The sequence below is a fragment of the Petaurus breviceps genome, unplaced genomic scaffold (genome assembly GCF_028583685.1).
Source record: "Petaurus breviceps papuanus isolate PSGF00001 unplaced genomic scaffold, PetGlider_PUasm1.0 125, whole genome shotgun sequence".
NCBI lineage: Eukaryota > Metazoa > Chordata > Mammalia > Diprotodontia > Petauridae > Petaurus > Petaurus breviceps.
Genome location: NW_027185653.1, coordinates 10,106,020 through 10,120,036, shown reverse-complemented (window position 1 = coordinate 10,120,036; position 14,017 = coordinate 10,106,020). Strand labels below are relative to the sequence as shown.

Genomic DNA, 14,017 nt, shown 5'->3' with positions numbered 1-14,017 from the left:
ATTAGTTTAGAATGCTGGACCTGGAGTCAGGAAGACTTGTGTTCTAATTATCAGTCACTTGTCAACTGTATGAACTTGAGCAAACTCTATCTGAGTTGCCTCTTCTGTAAAATGAGAATAATAACACCTACCTCCCAAAGCTTTTTGAGATGCTATTTGTAAAGTACTTGACAAACCTCAAAGTGCTGTGTAAATGCTAGGTATTATTTACCTATATTTGTATGGATCTAAAATCTGGGATTCTTCATACCTTTGTTATATTACAAAAAGAAAAGTGTCAGTATCTTATTTTCTATTTCAACCTCGAAAGTAAGTTTAAAGTGCTAAAAGTCTATAATTAAACAAAAAAGTCTGCTTTCCATTTTAAAATCCATTACAATAATTGAACACCATTTTCAGTGTGATACCAGTGTTTCGTTTTCTTCTTAAACATTACAAACTATGAGGAAAGGTCCTTTTAATCTTAGTGTCTAGGTGCTCCAAAGGACATTAATCCCTCAATATGAGCCTACAAAATACTTTGGGACATAAATATATGAAGACCTTCACATATAAATGTGACTAACTCCGCTGTCTTGTCAAGCAACCAAGGCAAACTTATTGAGTAAGTAGGTTAAAAGCTAGACACTGTTCCTTGCCTCCCCAGGGTAATAAGCTAATTAGAATAAGGATTAAGTTGTTGTCCAATTGTTTCAGTTTTGTCCAACTCTTCATGACCCCATTTGGGAGTTTTGTTGGCAAAGATACTAGAGTGGTTTGCCACTTCCTTCTACAGTTTATTTTACAGATGAGGAAACTGAGGCAAAGTGACTTTCCCAGGGTGACACAGCTAGTAAGCCTCTGTGGCCAGATTTGAATTCATGAACATGAGCCTTTCTGATTCCAAACCCAATGCCCTATGCACCACCTAGCTGCCTAGGCTTATAATCAGTGTCAATAATAATAATGATGATAATAATAATTATATGGATAAGGACTAGATCTATGATTTCATTGGTATAGAGAACTTCAGGGTGAGGAAATGCCTTCTACCAATGCAGATCAACAGCTGCTGTTCAACTTCGTCTCCAAGAGTTGTCAACAGCACTGATTTAAGTGACCTGCCCTGAGCCACACAATCAGAATGTCAGAGGCAGAATGTAAATCCTGGTCTTCCTGTTTCTGAGAGGCCAGTTCTCTATCCACTGATGTATGCTGCATTATCAACAACTCACATGTACCTACTGTTTCAAGGCCTCTCTTTGGGGGGAAAAAATCTAGCTGGTCCTTTTGGAGATGGAAGCTGTAGACCTTGGCCCTGTTAGCGTCACTCTTTCTGAATCAGAGATACCCTAGAATCTAGCATCTAGAACAAGAAAGACTCTATCTAGAATATCATAAACTGGAAGAGCTTTCGTATTCTGGTGAGAACTCGTAAATACCTAGTTAATTCTTCTCCAGGTGGTTTCTACTCTGCTCTCAATCTGAAGCCTCAAAACTCAGATCATATTATATAGGGGGCAATCAGGAAAGGTTAAACCTTCCAGACAGTGAGAGTCTTACCTACTACTTGTCCCAATTCAGCTCAATCACCCTCAAAGGAACAAGTATATTTTAACAAGATTATCACCTTGATCACAGCAATCTCAGTCCAAGGGACAGTCAGTCAATCGGCATTTATTAATGGCGTACTATGTTTCAGGTACTGTGCTAAGCATTGAGAATAAAAGGAAAGGCAAAGCACAGTCCTTGCTCTCAAGGAGCTCATAGTCTAATGGAGAAGTTCAAAAGATGTAGATACACACATATTCCTACTTGAAGTGGATGCAATAACCCAAACCAATGGAATACTGTTAACCTGAAAGCTTGACCTCTTCTTTGAAAAACTATGTACTATATTCCTAGATAAATGATAACCAGGATCTCAACTTAGAAAGACTGCCTTTTTCCCTCATGTTGAGGAAAGCTGTTTCCTTTTATGCTAAATAAAACACTTTTCCTATCCCCCCCTCCCCCAACTAAGTTTTATGAATGACGGCAAAAGGAACTTTTGATTTGTAGGAAAATATCCAAAGGAAAACAACTGGGTGGTGGTGGGTGAGTATATCATATCTTCGCATGGACAGCACTATTATAAAGAACAATGTAATTCAACATTCTACTCTTATGTAACTCAAGCATATCTTGGATGCCGGTAAGATGCACAAAAAAGGCAAGAAAGGAATTTAGTTAGGCAGAGTTCTACCCTGTAAACGAATGTACATAGATATATCTCAAAATTATGCAGGTAGCAGGCAGTTCAACAGACTCTGTCTGTGGTTCCATAAGCCTCTAACCACCCTGGGCAATGGAAAGGGGAAGGCAGTGAAAGGGGGCACAGATACTTCATTACATGCAGTAGTAGCTGGATCTCCAAAACGATGGAGACTGGGAAAACAGATTTCAATTTAATTTTCAAAGCTTCAAAATTTAGGATTAAAATGACAATGTACTAACAGAAAGGAAAACAAAGCACAAAAGGCCCCATAGTTTTGGGGGGAAAATATTAACTTTGCTTTGAAAGCCTAAAGGCATCAATTAAGCAATTTCAAAATTTGGGATCCAAGACAGTGGATTTGAGAGGAAAGGAAGGCAAAGTGCATATGGCTTCCCTAGCCTGTTTGGAAGGTTTTTGAACTGTTTGATCTCTGCTCTAATACAGTTCTAACTCATTTGCTATATTCCCTTGGTTGGGTATTTTCCCATAAAACAAACATCCATTTGCCATCATTCCTAAAGCTTAGCTGCACAATTAGGGAAAAATGGGCGGGGGTGAGGGAGGGAGAAAAAATTTGTTTGGCATAAAAATAAACAATTTTCCTCGGCATGAGGGAAAAAAGGAAGTCTTTCTAAGTTGAGATCCTGGTTATCATTTATCTAGGAATATTGTACATAGTTTTTCAAAGAAGAGGTCAAGCTTTGAGGTTAACAGGATCCGTCTGGTTTGGGGTAGTGCATTAAGTTCAAATAGGAAAAGTACAAACTACCAGGAACCCTCAATGAAATAAAAATCCCAAGCATTTCCTAGACTTAAGCAACTTTTGGATAACTTCCCCCATCTTTGAGTTTTGTTTTTTTGGGAGTGGGAGGGCACGAAATAACTTCTGGGTTACTACTACTTAATGAAGTCACCTTTCCTTCTTTTAAACATGACCGAAATTTGGCTTTGGATTTTGTTCCCTTCTAGGTTTTGTTATTCTGTAGAGGTCTGTGAGAACAGGGCTCATGTGACCGACCGATTCTCCCACCCAAAAGACCTGCACTCTCCTCACTCTCGTCTGTTTTAAGTGTCTGAACCAAAGGAAATTCACAGAACAGGAATAACTTTATTGGAGGGGAGAGCCACGGCAAAAGGTTATTAAGGAAGCAAGAAATGAAGAAGTTTGCAAAATCCACTCGTGCTTCTGAATAACAGACATAAAGAGATTCCCCCCGCCCCCATTAAAACAAAGCAGGAACATAAGTATACTAAGGAAAAATCAAGCATCAACAAACTTTACACTAAAGAAAGGGAAAAAGCATAAACATTATCGGCTGAGGGACTGGAAAGTTCTGCAAGAGCAACCAATTTTCCCAGTAGGGGTGGGGCAGGATTAGAAAACGGAGACACTAGTTTGTCAAAATCCTCCAATCCCAAAGTCCCAAGCGATGAAGGCCCCGTAACGTGGGAAGGGCTGACAGGCCCTGGTAACTCTAGAACAGCAGGTTCCCCAGGCCCTCCACATCCCCTCCCCCGCTCTCCGCAAGGCCCTTCCAAAGCCCAGCCTAGGCACAGCATCAGATAGCTCCCCAGCCCTCTCGGTGACAGCCCCATGCGCTCTCTGCCCGGAAAGAAAGGAGTCGAGGTGAAGCTTGCTCAGTGGTCAGCGCCCGGGAGCAGAGGCCCGAGGCAAGCTCTGCTGACAGTCGCCGACTCCCGGCAAAGCGCGCCAGGCTCTCCGCCGAGCCCGTGCTTCCACGCTGCCAAAGTCCGCGCCGGGAGAGAGGGAAGCGGGCAACTCACCCACGGGAGAACGCGGCTGAGTTTCACCTGGGCGGCGTGGCCTGGCGGGACGGGCTGCCGACCAAGCGGCGAAGCAGGCAGGAGACACCGCGGGCAGCTGATGGCACGGGCAGTGCGCGCTGGCACCCCGTGGCCTGCTGTCCTGCTGCTTGGGCCGCGTCTGCGGGCAGAAAAGCAGAAAGGAAAGGAGGGGAGGGAGCCCTGATCCCCAGGGCAAAGCGCTACAGCGGAAAGGAGAGGGCGGGGGCAGTCAGCTGCTTCCCCCCGAGCCCACACGCGGCGGGCCCAGCGATTCGCCCTCCAGTCCTCCTCCTCCTCCCTCAGCCCGAGGTAGGACCCTGTGACCGCCCGGAGCTGACTGGCTCCGGCTCTAGCGTGAGTCTCCAGACCCCACCCCGCGCCCAGAGCTTTCCCGCAGCGATCGGTGGAAGGCTTTTTTGAAAGGGCATCTGAAACCGGAAGGCGAGGGATAAATAACTTACTAGAAAATAGAAAAGGCTTCCCGGCTCCGTCCCGTCTCAGGCCTAGCTCCCGGTTCTGAGCAGCCAAAAGTGCGGCTGGTGGAAACTTGGAATCTTCACCCGCTTCTCAAGCAGCGGGACAAAGGGGACCTTGGGCAAGCGATCTCAGGAGGAGAATCGGCTGTTCCGCCTTCCCCCCTTGAACTCTGGACTCCGTAACATAGTCGCACGAGGGCCTTAGTCGACTTTGGACTGACTCAAGTATTTGTTGTAACTTCCACCCCCTCCCCCCAAAAAAATCATCCCGGTGCCAGACAAATGCAGCGGGAGCCTTTGTAACAGTTCTAGCAAACAAGTTCAGCAACAATGTGTCAAGCACCTTCTAAGTCTAGAAGCTGAAGGAGCTTACATTTTATAAGGGCGTGGGGTGCACAAAGAGACTGAAAGCTGAGGGTAGAACAACACTGACGGAGTGCCTTCAGGCGTGAGGGAAAGCCCGTGCAAAGGCATGCACACCCCAGACGAAACGTTTTGTAGACTGAACAGCAAGCCGGCCAGTTAGACTTTCCTTAAGGCAGTGTTTGAAAGACATATATGGGGTTTTGGTTTTGTTTTTATAAATTCTAAGACCTTGTGATCTGCAAGAAGAAAACCACTGAATGGGGGGATGGGTGTGGTAATAATATATTCAAACCGATGATTCTGGAATGCCACTTATGAAGAAAACACTTTAAGAGCAGCCTCAAGTCATTTTTCCATTATATATTAAACTTATTAGTATAAACAATAATCTAATAATAATGAAATAAAGAATAATGACCTTTATATGGAGCTTTAAAGTTTCCAAAGTGGTGTGTATGTGTGTGTGTGTGTGTGTGTGTGTGTATTTGAGAAGATATCTCATTTGAAACTAGATAAGAGGCAGTATTTTGCACTCCATGGATTGCCTCTTCTGCAAAATTGCAAAGTACTCTTTGGTCTTACAGTTAATAATTAGGCAAGGCCTACTTAAGCAAATTACTCAGATACTTTTGGCTAAAAATAAAGGCAAACAACTAATATTAGATATTTCAGATAAAAGATGGAAATCTTTTTGAGGGGGAGGCCAAGTTATCTGAATGATTAAAACTCATTTGTATTTCTTTGACCTTAAGGACCAGATAAACTGGAAAGTAATTCAGATTCATGAGTCTTTATATACACATGTATATATATATATATATATATATATATATATATATATATATGTTTTTATGCAATTTGATTTAGAAAGGGAAAGTATTACTATTTTTCCAGTACTTGAGAAGGATTCTTTTTTTTAATATTAGCCTTCCTCCATTCCATCACTTACATTAAAAAAAAATTCACAATTTTCCTGGTGATGAGGGATGGCTATTAGGTTCCCCAGTAACTCTGATCTTATCTAAGACCAGAACATGGGACTCAGTCTGGAAAGAATTCAGCTCAGCCTTACTTGGAGTCAGAGTTGAAAAGTTTATTATATGCTTTGCAGCGGGCAAGGATCCTTAGGGGACCTGCAAGTGAAAGGGGGCACAGGCTTTTACTTTTAAAGGGTAGGGCTGCCATTGTCGGAGGGCTGACGGGATGGATGTAAGGGACTTCAGTGCATAGCTAAAAGTTAGGGCTGACTGAGAGGAACTTGTGACTTCAATGCATAGATAAAAGTTTGAGGAGTTTAACTTGGAGATGAGATTTGGGCCAGACAGGAGGAGACATGAGAAGATTAAACCAGCACAAAGGAGTCACAAGTTGCTGCCTAGGCAGAGTGCAGATAGGGGGAAGGGGCAGAGTTTGAGGCTGGGAAAGGGATTTTACAGACTGGTTTTACAAATTGCTATTACAATTTTACAATACAAATTGCAGTTACAATTGTACAAATTGGTTTTACAAATTGATATTACAGACTGATGTTGCCAATTGGTTTTACAAATTGCTGTGACAGATATAGATCCCAAGCACCCCATCACTGGAAATTAATCAATAGGAATTCTGTGTGGGGAATAATAAATTTGTAGTGCGGTAGATTATAGGACAGGAAGTGGGTTGTTTTTTTGCCCTTTTGGGAGTATGTGCCTAGTAGTGGTATAGCTATGTCAATAGATTATAATTTTAGTATAATTCCAATTTTCTAGAAAGATTAGTCAATTCAAATAGTCTAGCTCTGATTCTGGCAAGAAAAAGAAAGGGAATACTATTCTTTATAGCCTATACAATGAAATTGAAACTACTTAAAATCTTATCCTTTGTAGCCAAGGACCTTCAAGATTGGCTTCTCCAGCTTTTCAATTTTACAGTTGAATTTCCTCCAGTCCAAGGAAATAAAGTGACTTACCCAAGGTCATAAAAATTTAGAGCTGGAAGGGTTCTCCAAGGCTATGAGGAAACTGAAGTCCAGGAAGATTGTACTTGCCCAAGGTCACACAAGTAGTAAGTGTCAGAAGTAGGATTTGAACATAAGTGTTTAGACTCCATATCCAGTGGAGTCTTTTACCACTTTTTCCTGCAAGTTTTTCCATTGTGCTACCAGTCTACTTCTTTGAAGAGGTTACACATAAAGAGGATTAGGGTTTCTCAGGAGACCCCAAAATACCAACACTCCAGGTCCTGCCGAATGAATTCGACTCAAGTCTTCTCTCAGCCAAAGAAAAGTTTATTAAAAGTTCACTTGTATTGGACACAGAGTAAGTCTGTGCTAGGTCATTCTATGATGCTCTCACAAACATGAAGACAGGATGGGGTCTTATATACAGGTTGGGGGAAGAATCTAGAGGTGGGGCAGGGGAGGAGTTTGGGGAGGGTCTTCAGGAGGAGTTAATGAGGACAATGAGCGATTAAGGGTGATAAGTCACTGGAGGTCTAATGGAGACCACAAACAGTGGTGGGCTAGGCCAGTTCAAGGGTGCATTGACACTGATAAGCTCAAGGGTAGGAAGTCTAGTAACAGAGGCTTGGGCTCAGCCACAATGTAAGGCTTATTGTCTCATGCAAATGCCTCATCAAATGAAATGATTTAATCAGAGTTCAAGGTGGGTTCCCAGAGCCTGTACCTCAAGGACTCAAGGAGAGCTCGAGGGGACTCCCAGAGCCCATATCTCATCACTCTTAGACCTATATAGAATTCTGTTTTGCTAAATGATTTACTATGGGCCTGAAGTGACTGACACATTTCTCAAAATGAAGCAATTTAAGAAATGTACAGTACTCAGTATACTATACAATGAAGCAATATACATTATTCAAAGATGTGGTTACCATTCAAACCAACCCTGCATGGTTTGAGGGACCAGAGGATAAGGACATGAAGAGATAAATAACACAAGTCATAGGAATCCTGTGTTCATTTTAAAGTTCTGTTGTTTAAACAAGGAATGTGTATAAAGTGGTATCAGAGACATCCCTATGTAAACACTTACAGCAATCACTTTAGCTAAACTTAGAAGGATTGCGCTTTTGCAAAACTTATGTTTTTCAGGATGCTATTCTCTATCTAGTCTGACTTTCCTGGGAAAAGTAATGAAAAGCAAGTAAGAATCAAGAGAAGATGGCTAACTTTTCTTGTGTTTTGTAGTGTCTTAGAGAAGCAGTATAGTGGCTAGAGAGTTGGCCCTTACAGTTTTGCCTCTATCACATATCATCTGTGTGACCCTCGGTAAGTCATTTGATCTCTTAGTTCTCCGAATGACTCTGTAGGACTAAAAGTTTCAGAGAAGGTCCCCTATACCGATGAAATCCCAGGTCCATACCCAAATTTTTCGCCAGAATGGTTGAATCAGTTTACAATTCCAACAACAATGCATTAGTCTTCTAATTTTACCACATCTTCTCCAACACACATTATTTTCCTTTTTTGTTGTATTAGCCAAACTGGAAGGTATAAGATTGTTTTAATTTGCATTTCTCTAATCAATAATAATTTGGAGCATTTTTTTTCATATTACTATAGATAGCTTTAATTTCTTCATCTAAAAGTTCCTGTTCATATTCTTTGACTATCAGTTGGGGAATGACTTGCATTCTTACAAATTTGACTCAGTTCTTGATACATTTGAGAGATGAGGCCTTTATCAGAGACACTAGCTGTAAAAACTGTTCCCCAGTTTTCTGCTTCCCTTCTAATCTTAGGCACACTGGCTTTGTTTCTACAAAGGCTTTTAAATTTTATGTAATCAAAATTATCCATTTTGCATTTTATAATGTTCTTCATTTCTTATTTGGTCATAAATTCTTCCCCTTCTCCACAGATCTGACAGGCAAACTATTCCTTGCTCTCTTAATTTGCTTATGGTATCACTCTTTATTTCTAAATCATGTACATATTTTGACCTTAACTTTGTATACTGTGTAAGATGTTAGTCTGTGTTTCTGCCATACAAGTTTCCAGTTTTCCCAGCATTTTTGTCAAATAGTGAGTTCTTATCTCAGAAGCTGTAGTCTTTGGGTTTATCAAGCAGTAGAGTACTATAATCATTGACTACTATGACTTGTGTACCTAACCTGTTCCACTGATCCACCACTTTATTTCTTAGCCAGTACCAAATAGTTTTGATGATTGAGGCTTTATAATATAGTTTTAGATCTAGTATGGCTAGGCCATCTTGTCTTTTCCTTTTTCCCTTAATTTACTTGATATTCTTGACTTTTTGTTCTTCCAGGTGAATTTTGTTACTTTTTTTCCTAGCTCTATAAAATACTTTTTTGCTAGTTTGATTGGTATGGCACTGAATAAGTTAACTGATTTAAGTAGAATTATCATTTTTATTGTATTAGCTCAGCCTACCATGAACAATTGATATTTTTTCCAATTGTTTAGATCTGACTTTATTTATGTGAAAAGTGTTTTGTAATTGTGTTCATATAGTTTCTGTGTTTCTCTTGGCAAATAGACTCCAAGTATTTTATATTGTTTACAGTTATTTTAAATGGAATTTGTCTCTCTCTTGCTACTGAGCTTTGTTAATTATATATAGAAATGCTGATGATTTAAGTGGGTTTATTTTATATCCTACAACTTTGTTAAAGTTGTTAATTATTTCAAGAAGTTTTTTAGTTGATTTTCTAGGATGCTCTAAGAATACCATCACATGATCTGCAAATAGTGGTAGTTTTCTCTCTTCTTTGCCAATTCCAATTCCTTCAAATTCTTTTTCTTCTCTTATTGCTAAAACTGACATTTCTAGAACAATATTGCATATTAGCAGTGACAGTGGGCATCCTTCTTTCACTGTTGATCTTATTGGGAAGGCTTCTAGCTTATTCCCATTACATATAATGCTTGTTGATAGTTTTAGATAGATACTACTTATCATTTTAGGAAAAACTCCATTTATTCCTATGCTCTCTAGTGTTTTGTTTTATTTTTTTAAGTGAGGCAGTTGAGGTAAAGTGACTTACTCAGGGTTGAACTACTAGAAATTGTCAAGTGTTGGAGGCAGAATTTGAACTCAGGTCCTCCTAATTTTAGGACTCTAGCTACTGCACCACCTAGCTGCACCACTATCTAGTGTTTTTAATAGGAATAGGTGCTTTAATTTGTCAAAAGGGTTTTTTTTTTGCATCTATTGAGATAATCATATGATTCTGTTAGTTTTGTTTTTTATATGGTCAGTTATGCTAATAGTTTTCCTAATATGGAAACCTTCCTATATTCCTGACATAAATACTACATTGTCATAGTGTATTATCTATGTGATAAATTGTTGTAATCTCTTTGCTAATGTTTTGTTTTAAAAATTTGCATTAATATTCATTAGGGAAATTGGTCTATAATTTTCTTTCTGTTTTGGCTCTTCCTGGTTTAGGTATCAGTAACATATTTGTAGATATAACTTGAGTGTTTTCTTAAGTCAGCTCTAAACTGACTCCCCAAATCGTGGAAGTGTGAAGCATTGTGGTCCAGGCTTGTTTATTGATACTATGAGCAATGTTTTTATAGATTAATGAAACAAAGAAGGTAATTATAAGTCACTTAGTTTTCTAATACTCTTTGTTCAGTTTCAAGATGCCAGACAGTGATGTCAATGTTAGGCTTTGACAATTATCATGTCCTTTGATGATTTCCAAACCATTTGAATAGTATCTAAAATGGATGGAAGAGCTAACACCTTCTGGCTGGTATCTCAGATGAGGACACAGCCCTGGATCACATGACATCAGTAAGGCTCTGATTCACAGTTGCATCACAGAGAAAACGAGGACTGGACAATATGAACTGGACACTGGAAAATGTGGAGCTAACATATCTAGGATCAGCCTGATTCTTGGATCAGGTGTTTTGACTCCCTTCATATATTTGTGTCATAAAAGGAATTAGGTAGGACTCCTTCTTTGTCTATTTTTCCAAATAGTTTTTATATAGTATTGGAATTAATTCTTCTTTAAATGTACAGTAGAATTCACTTCTAAATCCATTTGGTGCTGGAGATTTTTTCTTAGGGAATTAATTGATGATTTCTTCAATTTCTTCTTCTAAAATGTGGTTATTTAGGGGGGCAAAGCCAAGATGGCAGAGCAGAAACAGGACTTCCACGTGGTTCTGGCTTTCACCTCCTCCAATTTATGTAAAAATGACTCTAGACAAACTTTGGAACTACAGAACCCACAAAATGATATAGAGAAGCTAACCTCCCACTGAAGACAGCCCAACAGGCTGACAGGAAAGGGACAGCTCAGTGTTTTGGGAGCCCAGGCTAGCCCTGTGTGAGCCAGAGGTTTTAGCTTCAGGGCAGCCTGACTAACCCCGAGCAGGAGGAACTTCAGATCACCAACAGCTGTGGTGGTTTCCAGAATGATCAACCCATAAATGCCAAGGACAAAGTGAGAGGTTAGTGTAGACTTTGTGGTAACAAGGAATTTAGGAATGTGATCTGGCCTTTGCCCCTGATGCTAGAAGCATATGAAGCTCTATAGTTGTGCTGCTTCAGAGGTCCTGTCTTACAGATTGCAGGGGGATCAAATGACCAGTCTGAGGGGTAATCAACCAGCCTGAGGGGTAATTGCTCTTGCTCTAATATGCTTGGATATGTATCACTGTCCTGGGTGGAGGCCCTGGGGTACGTGGCCAGTTTTCCAGAGCATGTTGAGGCTTCAGAGAGGGCATCTAACTAATAGCTCCAGCAGCTGTGAAAACCACAGCAATTGGGATAAAGCTCCTCTTTCTGGTAGCAGAGTTCTACTGTGGCAAAAGGCTCAAAAGTCAAGTAATTGAGTGGCAACATGAGCAAGCAAAGGAAGCAAAGCAAACAGAGCAATTTGACATTAGACTCCTATTTGCGGGACAAAAAGGATCAAAGCATGGAACAAGAGGAAGACAATGAAGGCAGAACTCCTGCACCAAAAGCTTCCAAAAATATTAGCTGTTTGCAGGACATAGAGGAGCTTAAAAAGGATTTTGAAAACCAAATAAGAGAAGTGGAGGAAAAATTTGGAAGAGAAATGAGAATGATACAAGAATATAATGAAATGAGAGTCAACAACCTGACTGAAGAAAATAACACCTTAAAAAATAGATTAACTCAGATGGCAAAAGAGGCTCAAAAAGGGAATGAGGAGAATAATGCCTTAAAAAGCCAAATTTGCCAGATGGAAAAAAGAATCTCAAAAGCTCACTGAAGAGAATCATTCCTTCAGAATTAGATTGGAGCAAATGGAAGCTAGTGACTTTATGAGAAATCAAGATGCTATTAAACAGATCCAAACAAATAAAACAAATAGAAGACAATGTGAAAAATCTCATTGGAAAAACCACTGACCTGGAAAATAGATCCAGGAGAGATAATTTAAAAATTATTGGATTATCTGAAAGTCATGATCAAAAAAAGAACCTAGAAATCATCCTTCAAGAAATTCTCAAGAAAAATTGCTGTGAAGTTTTAGAACCAGAGGGCAAGGTAGAGGTTAAAAGAATCCACAGATCACCTCCTGAAAAAGGTATTTAAATATTGTGGAAACACAGTCAGGATAACACAGAATCTGACAGCTTCCATACTGAAGGATCAAAGGGCTTGGAATATGATGTTCCAGAGGTCAAAGGAGCTGGGATTAAAACCAAGAATCACCTACCCAGCAAAACTGAGTATCATGTTTCAGGGGGAAATATAGTCATTCAGTGGAATAGAGGACTTTCAAGCATTCTTTTTTTTTTTTAAAGCAATCAGGCTTAAGTAACTTGCACAAGGTTACATGGCCAGTTATTTCTGGGTGTGGTGCTGAGTGTCTGAGCCCAGGATGCGATCTCCAGGTCTTCCCAACACTGGAGCCAAAGCTCTTACTCACTGAGCCACCTGGCTGCCCCTAAGCAATTGGGGTGAGTAACTTGCTCAAGGTTACACAACCAGGTGTTTCTGGGTGGGTGCTAAGTGTTTGAGCCCGGGATTTGATCTCCAGGTAATCCCGACACTGGAGCCAGTGCTCTTACTTGCTGTGCTACCTGGCTGCCCCACTTTCAAGCATTCTTAATGAAAAAACCAGAGTTGAATAGAAAATCTGACATTCAGATACAAGAAGCAAGAGAAGCATAAGAAGTTAAACAAGGAAAAGAAATCTTAGGAACTTATCAAAGTTGGACTATTTATATCCCTACATGGAAAAATGATAATTGTAACTTATGAAACTTTTCTTAGTATAGGAATAGTTGAAGGGAATAGAAATGTTTATATATATATATATATAATGTATGTATGTATGTGTGTGTGTGTACATACACACACATATGTAATGCCAAGCAAAGGCAACTTCTAAGGTTCAAAATACCAGCATAGCAGGTCTCCATTTTATTCAGTGACAAATTGAGAACAGAGAAAAGAAAAATACAGCATAATTCAAAATACAGCATTCACCAAGTGTATGGAAATTCAATAATTTCCAAGTACTACTAGACCCCTGGAAAGGACTTTCATTTAATCAATCACAAAGTCCCTCTTCTCAAATGGAAATTAGTTTCCAATCATAAACAAAGTATATTCATTTGGTCAGTGACAGAGCACACAAAAGTAAAAAGTTTCCAACGCCTGGATCACAACTGAATTACAATTATCATCAGTTAACTCCAAGCACCTTCTTAAAAGGGGCAGTATAGAGCAGCAAGGCCATCTACTCCCGAGTTACTACAGGGTTAAGATATCATCACAGCATTTAATACACAAATAGAAGTCTTTTCTTCATGTTGACAAGAGGCAAGTTCTCAGCAATCTCTGTTCCTGGGGGAGACAAAGCTTAACAAGGTCACAAGATACATTGCCAGCATCCTCATTAATTAATTCTCTGTCTGCAGAACAGTCCTAGGAATCCTGAAAACCCTCTTCCAGAATTTGTGTAAACATACAACATGAAAATCCTTCTTGAGGGCTTCTAAACCAACAATAAGGTTCAACAACAACACTGTCCTCCACCAATGGACAAATCTGGCAAAACAACATCAAAACAGACAAAATACCGGCGTCACAGCCATGTCTCCTCCGTTCTTGGCAGCTCTGGGTGGCAGCTCTCAAAAGTCCTGGGCAGCTCAAACTAACTCTCA

The 14,017-nt window shown here is 40.0% G+C and overlaps 1 protein-coding gene across 2 annotated transcripts in view; it reads right to left on the bottom strand.

Moving 5' to 3' along the window:
• ACO1 (aconitase 1) overlaps positions 1-4,639 on the bottom strand; it is a 93,234-nt gene extending 88,595 nt beyond the window's left edge. Inside the window, exon 1 of one of the 2 annotated variants that reach the window (XM_069090546.1) lies at positions 4,504-4,639. The gene's annotated coding sequence lies outside the window, so the exon portion shown is untranslated. Of the gene's footprint in view, positions 1-4,021; positions 4,449-4,503 lie in introns of those variants that run through there. The other variant, XM_069090549.1, reaches the window with a different exon arrangement.
• Between the last annotated feature and the right edge of the window lie 9,378 nt (positions 4,640-14,017).